Source organism: Oncorhynchus tshawytscha, unplaced genomic scaffold (assembly GCF_018296145.1).
Source record: "Oncorhynchus tshawytscha isolate Ot180627B unplaced genomic scaffold, Otsh_v2.0 Un_contig_3476_pilon_pilon, whole genome shotgun sequence".
In the NCBI taxonomy this organism is placed as follows: Eukaryota; Metazoa; Chordata; class Actinopteri; order Salmoniformes; family Salmonidae; genus Oncorhynchus; species Oncorhynchus tshawytscha.
Window position 1 is genome coordinate 1 of NW_024608015.1, and position 17,347 is coordinate 17,347.

General features: G+C 45.0%; 1 pseudogene; it reads right to left on the reverse strand.

Moving 5' to 3' along the window:
* Positions 1-2,320: 2,320 nt before the first annotated feature.
* Positions 2,321-16,986, reverse strand: LOC121843214 (annotated as a pseudogene).
* Positions 16,987-17,347: the final 361 nt, after the last annotated feature.

Consider the following 17,347-nt stretch of genomic DNA (forward strand, 5'->3'; position numbering starts at 1 on the left):
AGATAGATAGATAGATAGATAGATAGATATCTTGTCTCAGGAAGGAAAGATACACAGAGCATTTATCAGAAAAGCAGGGAACTGTAATTTAGTGATATCCTGCTGAGACAGACAGACAGAGACAGGTCGTTTACTAGGCTGCACCCCAGCTGCCTGTCTTCCTGCCTGCCTGTCTGTCTGTCTTCCTGCCCTGCCTGCCTGCCTGTCTTCCTGCTTGTCTGTCTGTCTTCCTGCCCTGCCCTGCCTGCCTGTCTTCCTGCCTGTCTTCCTGCCCTGTCTGTCTGTCTGTCTTCCCTGCCCTGCCTGCCTGTCTTCCTGCCTGTCTGTCTTCCTGCCCTGTCTGTCTTCCTGCCCTGTCTGTCTGTCTTCCTGCTTGTTTGTCTGTCTTCCTGCTCTGCCTGTATGTATGCCTGTCAGTCTGCCTGTCAGTCTGTCTTCCTGCCCTGTCTGTCTTCCTGCCCTGCCTGTCTATATGCCTGTCAGTCTGCCTGCCTGTCTTCCTGCCCTGCCTGTCTGTCTGTATATCTGTCAGTCAGTCTGTGTGTCTGTCTGTGTCTGCCTACCCTGTCTGTCTGTCTGTCTGCCTGTCTACCCCGCCTGTATGTCTGCCTGTCTGTCTGTCAGTCTGCCTGCCTGTCTGTCTGTCTGTATGCCGGTCTGTCTGTCTGCCTACCCTGCCTGTCTGTTATAAGGATATTGTAACAGGGTTAAATAAGCTTCAACATGACACTAAAACATGGCATTTCAATGTGTTTGTATTGATGTTGGTTGAATGTAAGCTTCTCAAGTCTATAAAGGTGTATCAGAAAACCTGTACAGTGACGAGTGAAACAGCAGACACCAATAGTTTTCCAAATCTATAATAATTGTTTTATTTCTAATTCATTATAGAGAAATGATAATGATTCATGTGAAATGAATGAGTGCATTGATAAAGAAGCCTAATGGCAACCTGGCAAATGTAACCACACTTATGCAGACACACACGATCTCCGGTACAATCGCAATATACATATAATATACATATACATTAGGTCTATCTGACTCACCATCCCCATTATGAAAGACCTATCGATGTCTGAATATCCTGGAGGAATTTGCCTACCTGTGGTTGGCGCGCGTACAGATGTGTTGACGTCAATGAGAACGTATCGTTCTATTTAAACCGTGTCAACTAAATGATCCTTTCAGACAGATTTGATTTTTTTACACCAAATCGTATAATCCATCAGAAAATAAATCCAACGGTCACCTCGAGATCACATTCGGTTCCGGCTGGCAACCTGTTTGTCTCAGTGTCATATCGACGTTGGCGAGGAATACATTTATAATAAACTAACGTACACACACACGGCCTAATACATGTTGTGATGATCATATTTCAAAACACTTGCACAGACAGGAGCTTCCTTCGATCAAATATCCTCCAAATTCTCATTCATCATCATCATCATCATCATCCGTGGTTGTCGTTAACCGACAGCTTGAGACTTACCTCATCTCTGTCCCCCTGCCCGAACTGAAGCCCTAAATCCACAAAATGTTCGACCCGAATATAACCATCAGCATCCTCATCACACACGTCGAAAACCTCCTTGAGCTTTTTCAGGAACCCTAGAAGCTGTTCTTGGTCGGGGAAGACGTTTCCTTCCATCTTAAGAGGTCGGTTTGTCAGATAACGTCGTTATTGAACGGACTTTGTTTGAATTGGTTCTGTATTCGCCATCATTCCGGTTGCTGTTCTCCGCTGGTGCCGTTGCTGACTGGCTCGGTTGGTGCTGTGACATCAGCAGCATCCCGTTACCGAATGGGAAGGACCACTGATCGACGCGCGGTGGGTAGAGACGATAAATGGCTACGATTCACGATCATGAAGGAAAAAAAATCGATTTACGTAAACATCTGCCCATGAGCGTGTTTTTAAAGTGTCAGGTCAGGTGTTTTTATGTTATGATACTGAGAAAGATACAATTTTATGTGATTGTGACACCATCTAGCTCCTTGATTGTTTTCCAACCATAGGACTATTGAACAGAAAAGTGGAAGTTAATCATTACTGTAAATCAACGTGAAATAAATTGTGATATTTAAAATTAAAAAACATAACTAAATATGACACACGTTTTCCAATCGCCAGAACTAAATATGACACACGTTTTCCAATCGCCAATGTATGTATTGTCATTGTACACGCCCCAGCTCCGTGGTTACCCTGAATAGCTACTTTACGTTCCATTAAATTGTCCTGACCTCTGGTGTGGATGCTATTCTTGATAACTACCGGAACTATGGCATAGTTTAAGAAACTCCAACTATCCAGTCATAGAATATCAAACTTTATTATCTTACAAACAAGTTTTAAAATAAATTCAAGATGGGACATTCACAGTTATATCAATGTGTAAAAAAGAAAGAAAGAAAAGAGACCAAAAATAAAATAACATTTGAAGGTACTTATGCAACCTACCCTGTACCCTCCCTTCCACAATACAACATTACAAGGTGTTTAAGTGGGTCATTAAAATGGTGCTCAGCACACCCAGAACTAAAACTAATCAATAGCTTTAATCCAGACTTTGATTAGCTGAATCCAAGGTTCTGGTCAATTTCATTTGAACTCTTATCTACTGAGGAAATAAACTGAAACGCAAAACTATTGAATTTAACAAATCTCCATTAAAAAAAACATCCTGAATTAGTAGAGTCGACCACATGTTGACAGTAAGGCTGGGATAAGGGGTTTAGTAAGGTAAAATAGCTACCAGTATATAGCTCTTCATCAGAGAGACTGTAGAGTCAACCACATGTTGACAGGCTGGTTTCCCAGACCCAGATTAAGGCTCTACTCCTGAACTAAACAAAATCATAGTCAATGGAACATCTCCAGCTTAATCTGGGTCCAGGGTAAACTGTCTATGGAGGTGTCAGAACAAGCCCCAGTCCGTCCAACCAGAAACGGACTGGCCATGGGGCAGATCTGGCAAATGCCAAATTTGGGCTGGTCCATTTTTAACCCAGTCTAAATTGGGGTTGTGTGCTGAATTATTATAATTTGGCCAATACTGGAGAACTCCGAGTGGGGGAAATGGGCCAGTGTTATAGAAATGCCTGGGCCAAGTCGACCAAGAACGTCCATCTTGTTCCTCAGCTCAAATTCCCAACAACTAGCCTGGGTTCCAGCAGTGAGTCCCAACGTTCAGTCACCTGCAGAGAGAGAGACACAGAGAGAGAGACAGAGAGACACAGAGAGAGAGAGACACAGAGACACAGAGAGAGACAGAGAGAGAGAGACACAGAGAGAGAGAGAGAGAGAGAGAGAGAGAGAGAGACAGAGAGAGAGAGAGACAGAGAGAGAGAGAGAGACACAGAGAGAGAGAGAGAGAGAGAGAGACACAGAGACACAGAGAGAGAGAGAGAGACAGAGACACAGAGAGAGAGAGACAGAGAGAGAGACACTGAAATGGGATTCTATTCAATTCTATGGGAGTGACATCACAAACACATCCCCATGGTAAAAACCACAACATTCCGAATTCTGCACATACAGCTGTTTTATTGGAACATATTTAACCCCCATTATGCCTGGTTTAAAGTATCCCAACAGGTTTCTCTTTCAACTAAACGATTATAAGGGACATTCATTGGACAATGAACAGCTTCCCTCAACATGTGGGTGATGGGGTTAAAATGCAGTCAGGGACAATAGAGGGGGTCAAGCTCATCCATACAGTGTCACACAGCCAGTACAGTGTGAGAAGAGGCCTGCTTAGTGAAGAGAGGATGGTCAATGGAACCAAAACAACATTCAAAAAGGTTAAGCCCCCCCCCCAGAGTGTTCCGCCACCCCCACCAGAGTGTTAAGCCGCCCCACACAGAGTGTTAAGCCGCCCCCCACAGAGTGTTAAGCCGCCCCCACAGAGTGTTAAGCCCCCCCCAGAGTGTTAAGCCGCCCCCCACAGAGTGTTAAGCCCCCCACAGAGTGTTAAGCCCCCCACAGAGTGTGAAATAACACTGTACAGTAACAGTATTTTATATCTTACCCAGGAGCCCCGGGACACAGCCCCACACTGATTCTATTGGTTTTATTCATGTATATATATATATATATATATATAAACGTACAGTAACAGTATTTTATGTCTTACCCAGGAGCCCCGGGACACAACGTACTCCACACTGATTCTATTGGTTTTATTCATGTATATATAAACGTACAGTAACAGTATTTTATGTCTTACCCTGGAGCCCCGGGACACAACGTACTCCACACTGATTCTATTGGTTTTATTCATGTATATATAAACGTACAGTAACAGTATTTTATGTCTTACCCAGGAGCCCCGGGACACAACGTACTCCACACTGATTCTATTGGTTTTATTCATGTATATATAAACGTACAGTAACAGTATTTTATGTCTTACCCAGGAGCCCCGGGACACAGCGTACTCCACACTGATTCTATTGGTTTTATTCATGTATATATATATATATATATAAACGTACAGTAACAGTATTTTATGTCTTACCCAGGAGCCCCGGGACACAACGTACTCCACACTGATTCTATTGGTTTTATTCATGTATATATAAACGTACAGTAACAGTATTTTATGTCTTACCCTGGAGCCCCGGGACACAACGTACTCCACACTGATTCTATTGGTTTTATTCATGTATATATAAACGTACAGTAACAGTATTTTGTCTTACCCTGGAGCCCCGGGACACAACGTACTCCACACTGATTCTATTGGTTTTATTCATGTATATATAAACGTACAGTAACAGTATTTTATGTCTTACCCAGGAGCCCCGGGACACAACGTACTCCACACTGATTCTATTGGTTTTATTCATGTATATATAAACGTACAGTAACAGTATTTTATGTCTTACCCTGGAGCCCCGGGACACAACGTACTCCACACTGATTCTATTGGTTTTATTCATGTATATATAAACGTACAGTAACAGTATTTTATGTCTTACCCTGGAGCCCCGGGACACAACGTACTCCACACTGATTCTATTGGTTTTATTCATGTATATATAAACGTACAGTAACAGTATTTTATGTCTTACCCAGGAGCCCCGGGACACAGCGTACTCCACACTGATTCTATTGGTTTTATTCATGTATATATAAACGTACAGTAACAGTATTTTATGTCTTACCCTGGAGCCCCGGGACACAGCGTACTCCACACTCTCGGATCCGTCCGCGTTCTGATACACCAGGTCAAACTTCCCCGGCTCCACGGGCGCTGAGGGGCAGACAGACATGTTAAGGTTGGGCCATCTTGGTCAGGTCCAATGACAGGTAGTGCCAGGTGAGGGGCAGACAATGACAGGTAGTGCCAGGTGCCTTCAGATGGCTGAGGGAAACATCGTCCGAGTCCCGATTCTCCACCTTTCTCCCAAAGTTACGCACTGGAACACTTCTCATCATGGATTTAACAGTGGAAGCTCACGCCAGCCAATCATTACATCAATCCAATGACAGGAAGTTGTACCAGTGCACTCTGGGAGACGGGTGGAGTATCGCCATTTAACAGTTACTTCCTTCATTTTCCCCCCCATTCATTTAAACTGTTAAGTGAGGGATCTTCATCCTACCTTGATAAGCAGAGAGCAGTCATCCGTTTGGCCTTACCTTGATAAGCAGAGAGCAGTCATCCGTTTGGCCTTACCTTGATAAGCAGAGAGCAGTCATCCGTTTGGCCTTACCTTGATAAGCAGAGAGCAGTCATCCGTTTGGCCTTACCTTGATAAGCAGAGAGCAGTCATCCGTTTGGCCTTACCTTGATAAGCAGAGAGCAGTCATCCGTTTGGCCTTACCTTGATAAGCAGAGAGCAGTCATCCGTTTGGCCTTACCTTGATAAGCAGAGAGCAGTCATCCGTTTGGCCTTACCTTGATAAGCAGAGAGCAGTCATCCGTTTGGCCTTACCTTGATAAGCAGAGAGCAGTCATCCGTTTGGCCTTACCTTGATAAGCAGAGAGCAGTCATCCGTTTGGCCTTACCTTGATAAGCAGAGAGCAGTCATCCGTTTGGCCTTACCTTGATAAGCAGAGAGCAGGTCATCCGTTTGGCCTTACCTTGATAAGCAGAGAGCAGTCATCCGTTTGGCCTTACCTTGATAAGCAGAGAGCAGTCATCCGTTTGGCCTTACCTTGATAAGCAGAGAGCAGTCATCCGTTTGGCCTTACCTTGATAAGCAGAGAGCAGTCATCCGTTTGGCCTTACCTTGATAAGCAGAGAGCAGTTCGAGCTCAATCTGTTTGGTGCTGTGGTCGAAATGAATGATTTTCCCCTCCTGATAGACACAGTGAGAAAGAACATTACCCAAATGAAACCGATTATATTTTTAAATATGTAGCATATAAACATTTCTTACCACATGACAGACAGAGAGAAAACAGTTCCTAACCGTGTCCACACAGCTGTTTCTCCTCAAGTTATACCAGACAGAGAGAGAAAACAGTTCCTAACCGTGTCCACACAGCTCTGTCTCCTCAAGTTATACCAGACAGAGAGAGAAAACAGTTCCTAACCGTGTCCACACAGCTGTTTCTCCTCAAGTTATACCAGACAGAGAGAGAAAACAGTTCCTAACCGTGTCCACACAGCTCTGTCTCCTCAAGTTATACCAGACAGAGAGAGAAAACAGTTCCTAACTGTGTCCACACAGCTCTGTCTCCTCAAGTTATACCAGACAGAGAGAGAAAACAGTTCCTAACCGTGTCCACACAGCTCTGTCTCCTCAAGTTATACCAGACGGAGAGAGAAAACAGTTCCTAACCGTGTCCACACAGTTGTTTCTCCTCAAGTTATACCAGACAGAGAGAGAAAACAGTTCCTAACCGTGTCCACACAGCTGTTTCTCCTCAAGTTATACCAGACGGAGAGAGAAAACAGTTCCTAACCGTGTCCACACAGCTCTGTCTCCTCAAGTTATACCAGACGGAGAGAGAAAACAGTTCCTAACCGTGTCCACACAGCTCTGTCTCCTCAAGTTATACCAGACGGAGAGAGAAAACAGTTCCTAACCGTGTCCACACAGCTCTGTCTCCTCAAGTTATACCAGACGGAGAGAGAAAACAGTTCCTAACCGTGTCCACACAGTTGTTTCTCCTCAAGTTATACCAGACAGAGAGAGAAAACAGTTCCTAACCGTGTCCACACAGCTGTTTCTCCTCAAGTTATACCAGACGGAGAGAGAAAACAGTTCCTAACCGTGTCCACACAGCTCTGTCTCCTCAAGTTATACCAGACGGAGAGAGAAAACAGTTCCTAACCGTGTCCACACAGCTCTGTCTCCTCAAGTTATACCAGACGGAGAGAGAAAACAGTTCCTAACCGTGTCCACACAGCTCTGTCTCCTCAAGTTATACCAGACGGAGAGAGAAAACAGTTCCTAACCGTGTCCACACAGTTGTTTCTCCTCAAGTTATACCAGACAGAGAGAGAAAACAGTTCCTAACCGTGTCCACACAGCTGTTTCTCCTCAAGTTATACCAGACGGAGAGAGAAAACAGTTCCTAACCGTGTCCACACAGCTCTGTCTCCTCAAGTTATACCAGACGGAGAGAGAAAACAGTTCCTAACCGTGTCCACACAGTTGTTTCTCCTCAAGTTATACCAGACAGAGAGAGAAAACAGTTCCTAACCGTGTCCACACAGCTGTTTCTCCTCAAGTTATACCAGACGGAGAGAGAAAACAGTTCCTAACCGTGTCCACACAGCTGTTTCTCCTCAAGTTATACCAGACAGAGAGAGAAAACAGTTCCTAACCGTGTCCACACAGCTCTTTCTCCTCAAGTTATACCAGACAGAGAGAGAAAACAGTTCCTAACCGTGTCCACACAGCTGTTTCTCCTCATGTTATACCAGACACAGAGAGAAAACAGTTCCTAACCGTGTCCACACAGCTGTTTCTCCTCAAGTTATACCAGACAGAGAGAGAAAACAGTTCCTAACCGTGTCCACACAGCTGTTTCTCCTCATGTTATACCAGACACAGAGAGAAAACAGTTCCTAACCGTGTCCACACAGCTGTTTCTCCTCAAGTTATACGAGACAGAGGAGAGAAAACAGTTCCTAACCGTGTCCACACAGCTCTGTCTCCTCATGTTATACCAGACAGAGAGAGAAAACAGTTCCTAACCGTGTCCACACAGCTGTGTCTCCTCATGTTATACGAGACAGAGGAGAGAAAACAGTGAGTCATTCAACTATTTTTTACTTACTTTATACTCAGACACCTCTGGTGTGTAGTTCTCTGTCAGCTCCAGCAGCTGTGAACACACGCACACACACGCGCGCGCACACACACACACACACACACACACACACACACACACACACACACACACACACACACACACACACACACACACACACACACACACACACACACACACACACACACACACACACACACACACACACACACGACAGAGTGATAATGAGTTACATGGAGGTGTGTAGCACCTTAGCAACACACAACTCTACAGTCATCTCTCAATGTTTTTCTATGTTAATTAGAGGTTTTATTCACGTGGAAAACAGAGGGACTCAGTGGCAATAAAAAGGACGTGAACCCTTTGGAATGACCTGGACTTCTGCATAAATGTCATCAACATTTAACCTGATCTTCATCTAAGTCACAACAATAGACAAAACACAGTGTGCTTAAACTAATAACACACAAATGATTGTATTTTTCTTGTCTATATTGAATACATCATTTAAACATTCACAATGTAGGTTGGAAAAAGTATGTGAACACTGAGGCTACTGACTTCTCCAAAAGATAATTGGAGTCAGGAGTCAGTTAACATGGAGTCCAATCAATGAGACGAGATTGGAGATGTTGGTTAGAGCTGCCCAGCCTTTTAAAAAAACTCACAAAATTTGAGTTTGCTATTCACAAGAAGCATTGCCTGATGTGACCCATGCCTCGAACAAAAGAGATCAGAAGACCTAAGATTAAGAATGATTGATTTGCATAAAGCTGGAAAGGGTTAAAGTATCTCTAAAAGCCTTGATGTTCATCAGTCCACTCAGACAAATGGTCTATAAATGGAGAAAGTTCAGCACTGTTGCTACTCTCCCTAGGAGTGGCCGTCCTGCAAAGATGACTGGAAGAGCACAGAGCAGAATGCTCAATGAGGTTAAGAAGAATCCTAGAGTGTCAGCTAAAGACTTACAGAAATCTCTGGAACATGATAACATCTCTGTTGACGAGTCTACGATACGTAAAACACTAAACAAGAATGGTGTTCATGGGAGGACGCCACAGACGAAGCCACTGCTGTCCAAAAACATTGCTGCACGTCTGAAGTTCGCAAAAGAGCACCTAGATGTTCCACAGCTCTACTGGCAAAATATTCTGTGGACAGATGAAACTAAAGTTGAGTTGTTTGGAAGGAACAGACATCACTATGTGTGGAGAAAAAAAGCCCCGCACACCAACATCAAAACCTCATCCCAACTGTAAAGTATAGTGGAGGGAGCATCAAGGTTTGGGGCTGCGTTGCTGCCTCAGGGCCTGGACAGTTTGCTATCGTCGACAGAAAAATGAATTCCCAATTTATCAAGACATTTTCCAGGAGAATGTAAGGCTATCTGTACGCCAATTGAAGTTCAACAGAAGTTGGGTGATGAAACAGGACAACGACCCAAAACACAGAAGTAAAATCAACAACAGAATGGCTTCAACAGAAGAAAATACGCCTTCCGGGGTGGCCCAGTCAAGAGTCCTGACTTTCCGGAGTGGCCCAGTCAAGAGTCCTGACCTTCGGGAGTGGCCCAGTCAAGAGTCCTGACCTTCCGGAGTGGCCCAGTCAAGAGTCCTGACCTTCCGGAGTGGCCCAGTCAAGAGTCCTGACCTTCTGGAGTGGCCCAGTCAAGAGTCCTGACCTTCTGGAGTGGCCCAGTCAAGAGTCCTGACCTTCTAGAGTGGCCCAGTCAAGAGTCCTGACCTTCTGGAGTGGCCCGGTCAAGAGTCCTGACCTTCTGGAGTGGCCCAGTCAAGAGTCCTGACCTTCTAGAGTGGCCCAGTCAAGAGTCCTGACCTCAACCCGATTTGAGATGCTGTGGCATGACCTCGAGAGAGTGGTTTACACCAGACATCCCTTGAACATTGCTGAACTGAAGCGGTTTTGTAAAGAGGAATGGTCCAAAATTCCTCCTGACCGTTGTACAGGTCTGATCTACAACTACAGGAAACATTTGGTTGAGGTTATTGCTGCCAAAGGAGGGTCAACCAGTTATTAAATCCAAGGCTTCACATACTTTTTCAATGTGGGTTCAATAAAGACATAAAACCCTAGAATTGTTGTGTTATTAGTTTTAAGCAGCAGACCGTCTCTTGTTGTGTTATTAGTTTTAAGCAGCAGACCGTCTCTTGTTGTGTTATTAGTTTTAAGCAGCAGACCGTCTCTTGTTGTGTTATTAGTTTTAAGCAGCAGACCGTCTCTTGTTGTGTTATTAGTTTTAAGCAGCAGACCGTCTCTTGTTGTGTTATTAGTTTTAAGCAGCAGACCGTCTCTTGTTGTGTTATTAGTTTTAAGCAGCAGACCGTCTCTTGTTGTGTTATTAGTTTTAAGCAGCAGACCGTCTCTTGTTGTGTTATTAGTTTTAAGCAGCAGACCGTCTATTGTTGTGTTATTAGTTTTAAGCAGCAGACCGTCTATTGTTGTGTTATTAGTTTTAAGCAGCAGACCGTCTATTGTTGTGTTATTAGTTTTAAGCAGCAGACCGTCTATTGTTGTGTTATTAGTTTTAAGCAGCAGACCGTCTATTGTTGTGTTATTAGTTTTAAGCAGCAGACCGTCTATTGTTGTGTTATTAGTTTTAAGCAGCAGACCGTCTATTGTTGTGTTATTAGTTTTAAGCAGCAGACCGTCTATTGTTGTGTTATTAGTTTTAAGCAGCAGACCGTCTATTGTTGTGTTATTAGTTTTAAGCAGCAGACCGTCTATTGTTGTGTTATTAGTTTTAAGCAGCAGACCGTCTATTGTTGTGTTATTAGTTTTAAGCAGCAGACCGTCTATTGTTGTGTTATTAGTTTTAAGCAGCAGACCGTCTATTGTTGTGTTATTAGTTTTAAGCAGCAGACCGTCTATTGTTGTGTTATTAGTTTTAAGCAGCAGACCGTCTATTGTTGTGTTATTAGTTTTAAGCAGCAGACCGTCTATTGTTGTGTTATTAGTTTTAAGCAGCAGACCGTCTATTGTTGTGTTATTAGTTTTAAGCAGCAGACCGTCTATTGTTGTGTTATTAGTTTTAAGCAGCAGACCGTCTATTGTTGTGTTATTAGTTTTAAGCAGCAGACCGTCTATTGTTGTGTTATTAGTTTTAAGCAGCAGACCGTCTATTGTTGTGTTATTAGTTTTAAGCAGCAGACCGTCTATTGTTGTGTTATTAGTTTTAAGCAGCAGACCGTCTATTGTTGTGTTATTAGTTTTAAGCAGCAGACCGTCTATTGTTGTGTTATTAGTTTTAAGCAGCAGACCGTCTATTGTTGTGTTATTAGTTTTAAGCAGCAGACTGTCTATTGTTGCGTTATTAGTTTTAAGCAGCAGACCGTCTATTGTTGTGTTATTAGTTTTAAGCAGCAGACCGTCTATTGTTGTGTTATTAGTTTTAAGCAGCAGACTGTCTATTGTTGCGTTATTAGTTTTAAGCAGCAGACCGTCTATTGTTGTGTTATTAGTTTTAAGCAGCAGACTGTCTATTGTTGCGTTATTAGTTTTAAGCAGCAGACCGTCTATTGTTGTGTTATTAGTTTTAAGCAGCAGACCGTCTATTGTTGTGTTATTAGTTTTAAGCAGCAGACCGTCTATTGTTGTGACTTAGGTGAAGATCAGATAAAATGTGATGATGAATGAATGCAGAAATCCAGGTAATTCCAAAGGCTTCACATACTTTCTCTTGCCATTGTACATCAGCAGCATCTTTAACTCTTTCCCTCCTCGTCCATGGAGAGTCGACTGAATTAGTACAGCTAGGAGTTTCCTGGTCACATGACCTGAACAGGAAGAAGGCTCCAGTGTCTGAATGGAGTGACGCTATACACTAACTATGGTCTTCTTTCTACTAGTACACTAAGGCCCTTCCAGTTGAACCACTGGGAAACAGTGTTACTGAGTGGACCACCCTGGTTAAATAAAGACACATGACCTGAGTGAAGGTAAAACGCATTGCTTCCATTTGAACCCAGTGTATCAGACTGAGCTGTGTGGTGAGTACGGAACCGCCAGCAGGTCTATAAGAGGTGGGTTACCTCGTCGGTCGGTCTATAAGAGGTGGGTTACCTCGACGGTCGGTCTATAAGAGGTGGGTTACCTCGACGGTCGGTCTATAAGAGGTGGGTTACCTCGACGGTCGGTCTATAAGAGGTGGGTTACCTCGTCGGTCAGTCTATAAGAGGTGGGTTACCTCGTCGGTCGGTCTATAAGAGGTGGGTTACCTCGTCGGTCGGTCTATAAGAGGTGGGTTACCTCGAAGGTCTATAAGAGGTGGGTTACCTCGGTCTATAAGAGGTGGGTTACCTCGAAGGTCTATAAGAGGTGGGTTACCTCGGTCTATAAGAGGTGGGTTACCTCGAAGGTCTATAAGAGGTGGGTTACCTCGGTCTATAAGAGGTGGGTTACCTCGAAGGTCTATAAGAGGTGGGTTACCTCGGTCTATAAGAGGTGGGTTACCTCGAAGGTCTATAAGAGGTGGGTTACCTCGAAGGTCTATAAGAGGTGGGTTACCTCGACGGTCTATAAGAGGTGGGTTACCTCGACGGTCTATAAGAGGTGGGTTACCTCGAAGGTCTATAAGAGGTGGGTTACCTCGGTCTATAAGAGGTGGGTTACCTCGGTCTATAAGAGGTGGGTTACCTCGGTCTATAAGAGGTGGGTTACCTCGACGGTCTATAAGAGGTGGGTTACCTCGACGGTCTATAAGAGGTGGGTTACCTCGAAGGTCTATAAGAGGTGGGTTACCTCGAAGGTCTATAAGAGGTGGGTTACCTCGACGGTCTATAAGAGGTGGGTTACCTCGGTCTATAAGCGGTGGGTTACCTTGAAGGCGATCTTCTGTCCGTCCTGAGGGGGAGCAGCTAGAAGGGGCATCTCACTGTAGTCCCTCTTGGGGACACTCTCTGATGGGTTCTACAACACACACACACCTATAAATGTCATACCTCCCACATCTTCGTTGCAGCAGCAACAGAAGTAGGTTACAGAATGCCACAGGGTCGGTGTCGAGTCCATTTAAATTCAGGAAGTAAACTGAAATGCCAATTCCAGTTCTGTGCTTTTCAATGAGAATTTTAAAAATAAAGAAAATCTAAATGACCAACCCTGGAATACCGTGTAGCAGTCAGTTGACTTACCTGGAACACCACAGAGCTGTTAATCAGGGAGTCCTTCTGGTACGATGGTGGCTGATGAGTCTGCTGTCGCTGTCCACCTTCATAGTTGAAATAAAACCCTGCATTATCTCCTCCCCCTGCCCCGCTATCTTCCCCTCTCCCTCTACCCCCACGAGAATCCCTATCCCACTCCCCACCTCTACGAGGCGCCCTGTCCCACTCCCCTCTAACCCCCCTACCTCCACCACCCCAACTCTGGCCTCCATCCCCTCTACCCCTAATCCCTCTACCCCCACCTCTCTCCGCACCCCTAGGGCTTCCCCTGCCTCTCCAGGTGGGTTGTGCTGCCATAGCAGGGACTATCCCCATCCCCAGGCCAGGTTGTTTGATAACCAGCTGGATCTCCTCCTCACTACTACTACTAGAGCCTGGGCTCTCAGGCCTCCTGTGGGCCTTCTGCACTGCTGGGGTAGAGCCTGGTCCTGGAGCATTAGCTCTCTGGCCAGGGGATACAGAGGTCCTGGGACCTGAGGAAGGGAGGCTGGGCCTGGAGGGGGTGGTTTTGTCTCTAGGACCAGCTCCGGAGCTGGTGGATATGGTGGTAAGAGGAGTGGCAGCAGGTTTGGATAGAGGAGTTTGGTTTTTAACGGGAGGTTTGGATAGAGGAGTTTGGTTTTTAACGGGAGGTTTGCCTGTGGTGGCTTTGCTAGAGGCATCGTCACCCGATGAGTCTGAGGAGTCCGAATCAGATGAGGGAGGTGGGCGTGGTTTCTTAATGGGGACTCGGGGTTTAACTACAGGGGTGGCTTTAGATGTGACAGGGGGTGTAGAGCTAGCAGAGTGTGATTTGGGGGTCGTTTCTGCATGGGGTTTTACTGGGGGCCTCCTCCTCACTACTTTCACTGGAATCAGAAGAGTCGTCCGTTTCCCCATTCGGGGTCTTTGCTGTGGCTTTACCGTTAACAGATACAGCTGTGGCTGCTGGAGCCTTCTTGGTGTTTAGGTCCGCTTTGACTATGGTGGGAGAGGGTCCTGTAGACGAGGTGGGAGAGGGTCCTGTGGACGAGGTGGGAGAGGGTCCTGTGGACGAGGTGGGAGAGGGTCCTGTGGACGAGGTGGGAGAGGGTCCTGTGGACGAGGCAGTGGTTTTGGTCGCCACCTTGTCTTTCTTTTTCTTCTTCTTCTGTTTCTGCTTGTCTTCTTTCCTCCTCTCTTCAACCGCAGCCGGGTTGGAATCGGCCTCCTGACTCTCCTTTCTCTTCTTCTTCTTCTTCTTCTTCCTCCACTCTTCACTCACTCGGTTCTGGGTGGGCTCCTCCTCCTCCTCAGCATCTCTCCTCCTCTTCTTGGACTTCACAACAGATGTGTTCGACTGACTTCCATTGGAAAGGGTTAGGGTGTCCACCTTCACTCTGTCAATCAACACAACACGGAGGGTTGGAACGGTAGATATTCTACTAGGGGTACTAGGGGTGGTGTGTGTGAAAACATATTGGCCTAGGCTAAGACCAGGCTTGGAGTGCAACCCCTCTATTGTTTTGTTGCAAGCCGGTGTATCTAGCTACCTAGCTAGGCTGTATAACCAACCCAAATAAATTGAATGAACCAACCACGTGGGTTAGATCACAGACTGAAATCCTAATGAAAGTTACAGCGCCATTAGCTCTTGTCCAAAGCACTAGCGCAGGTCTACAGCTAAAGGTGGATCAGACTGGATAAAAACATGTCTGGCTAGGCGGGTGTGTGTGTGTGTGTGTGTGTGTGTGTGTGTGTGTGTGTGTGTGTGTGTGACGCACCTGATGCTGTCGTTATCTCGGACTACGTAGATGCTCTCTGTGTGCGGCAGGTAGCAGTCTTCAATGAACAGACTCAAAATGCTCCTGCGACTGAAGTCGAACTTTTCCCTGATCACGCTGGCTATGTCTGCTACCACCCGGCATTTGTTCAGATCCACGAGGACCCAGCACATGCGACAGTCGGATACCGAGGGCGGCGGGTAATCAAAATACAATCGCACCCGTATCACATTGGTGTTGGAGGCTGCCATTGTTGCTGTGTGGAAGGAAATCTATCTCACACGCCGTTCAGAAAACTAGTTGTCTGTCTTTTGAAGAGTTGACTCGTTCAGTTACTGCCACCTGTTGGCACGGAAGGGAATTAACCAGCTAAATATTTCATTCAACTCTCCCTCATACCGGAAGCACAAGCCGGTTCCCACTAGATAACACAGCCACAAAGTCCAGTGTACTCTAAAATCTTTGGTAGGGGTAGTTGAAAACGTAAAAAAACATAAGTCTGGTAAAGAGGCAGTCTTTTTCAAAACCCTTAACAAAAGAACAATTACATGTTTTATTAACAAATAGCCTAACAATTGATGAGCAGAACCTAGTAGTAGGCAACAGTAGGAACCATTTTGGTCAACAACAAAACATTCTCATTATGGACAGATCTACATACATTTAAAACGTCACACATAGCTGATGAGGTAGTGCATGTCAGTGTGTGTAAGTTGACTATAGAAGGTAAGACTAATGCTTCGAATAAAAACCAAAATCATGATGTAATGACAGGCAGCCTATGATAAACATATCGCTTGAAAAACTCAGTAGCAACTCCTCCAACACCTGATTTTATCCCGTCACGTTTTTCCACATTGAGGTACCATCTCCATTCAACTCCAAAATTCTGTTACACTTTTCTAGACTCTCTTCAGCGGACAGAGACCGCAAAGAAACCTGTACATTGTCGTGAAGATACATGTTTCACGAGCTGTGGTCCTTCCATAATTGTGCAACGCCATGCGTGTTGTTGTGATACACCAGAGTTTTTTGGCGCTTTCAAGACAACTGGGAACTCAATACACACACACAAAAGAAGGCAAATAATGTCAGTGATCTTCAGGTCGGAAAGTCAGATCTCTAGCAAGATTCCTGAGTTTCCGACTTTGAATTCGGAGTTGGATGACCTTTCAAAACTATTTTCCCCAGTCGGAGCTCCCCCTTTTCCCGAGTTGTCTTGAATGCACCGAAGTCTGAGATTTCTGAGTTCCCAGTTGTTTTGAATGCAGCATTTCTACCGTCGTTCTTATTGTGCGCTAGCTCCCTACGTCATCACTACAAGCACCATTTGATTCACCAGATACTCTACATGCCCACGTTCTGATACACCAAGCACAGAGAGGGTCTGATCGAAAAGCCGATGGAAAGCTAAGTGCCCACCCAGCCGAGTTCAGCGAGGAGAACGAGAGAGAGCAGGGTTGTACACCAAAGTTACATAGCCGAATTCAACACGTACATTCCAAAATGCTGACAAATATTGACATATAAATCGATTACAAATGACATGACCCTCCACTGGGCTAAATACAAGAAAATACTAAACCCTCCCCCATTTTCCTCCAGGTAACAATTGCTTAAATTTCGACCGCTACCTAACTAACTAGTTGCTTAGCTGGCTAGTTGCATTCTTATAGATTTGTAAAAGAAATCTGGTGATTCGACCAACTGTAATGTGAAGCTGCTGTTTTCCTTCCTCCTATTGGGTTGTTACAAAACTTGACTTCCCCATTTCAAAACAAACTCTCTGACTGGACGCACGTAGTAGCCGAATGTTTCACACGTTTTAAATATGCGATTCCCTTTCTTGCCAATAGGCGACAGCAGAGTATACTAAATCTTTGATAGTAGTAGTTGTAAACACCAAGTGGCAGTATTTTCAACCAAGCATTTTCATAATGTATATCAGTGGTTCCCAACCTTTTGGTTACTGTACCACCAAGTCCATTTTACTCTGCCCAGAGTACCCGCTCATGCCCATTACTAGTAAGCCTATGGCCTCAGTCTTCTCAGGTACCCCCTGTGGATATGCCCATTACCCTCCGGGGGTTCTGGTACCGCTGGTTAGGAAACATGCATGGATATACAAAAGACACGTAAACCTTCACAGATGTATCAAACCATGGAAACCTTCACA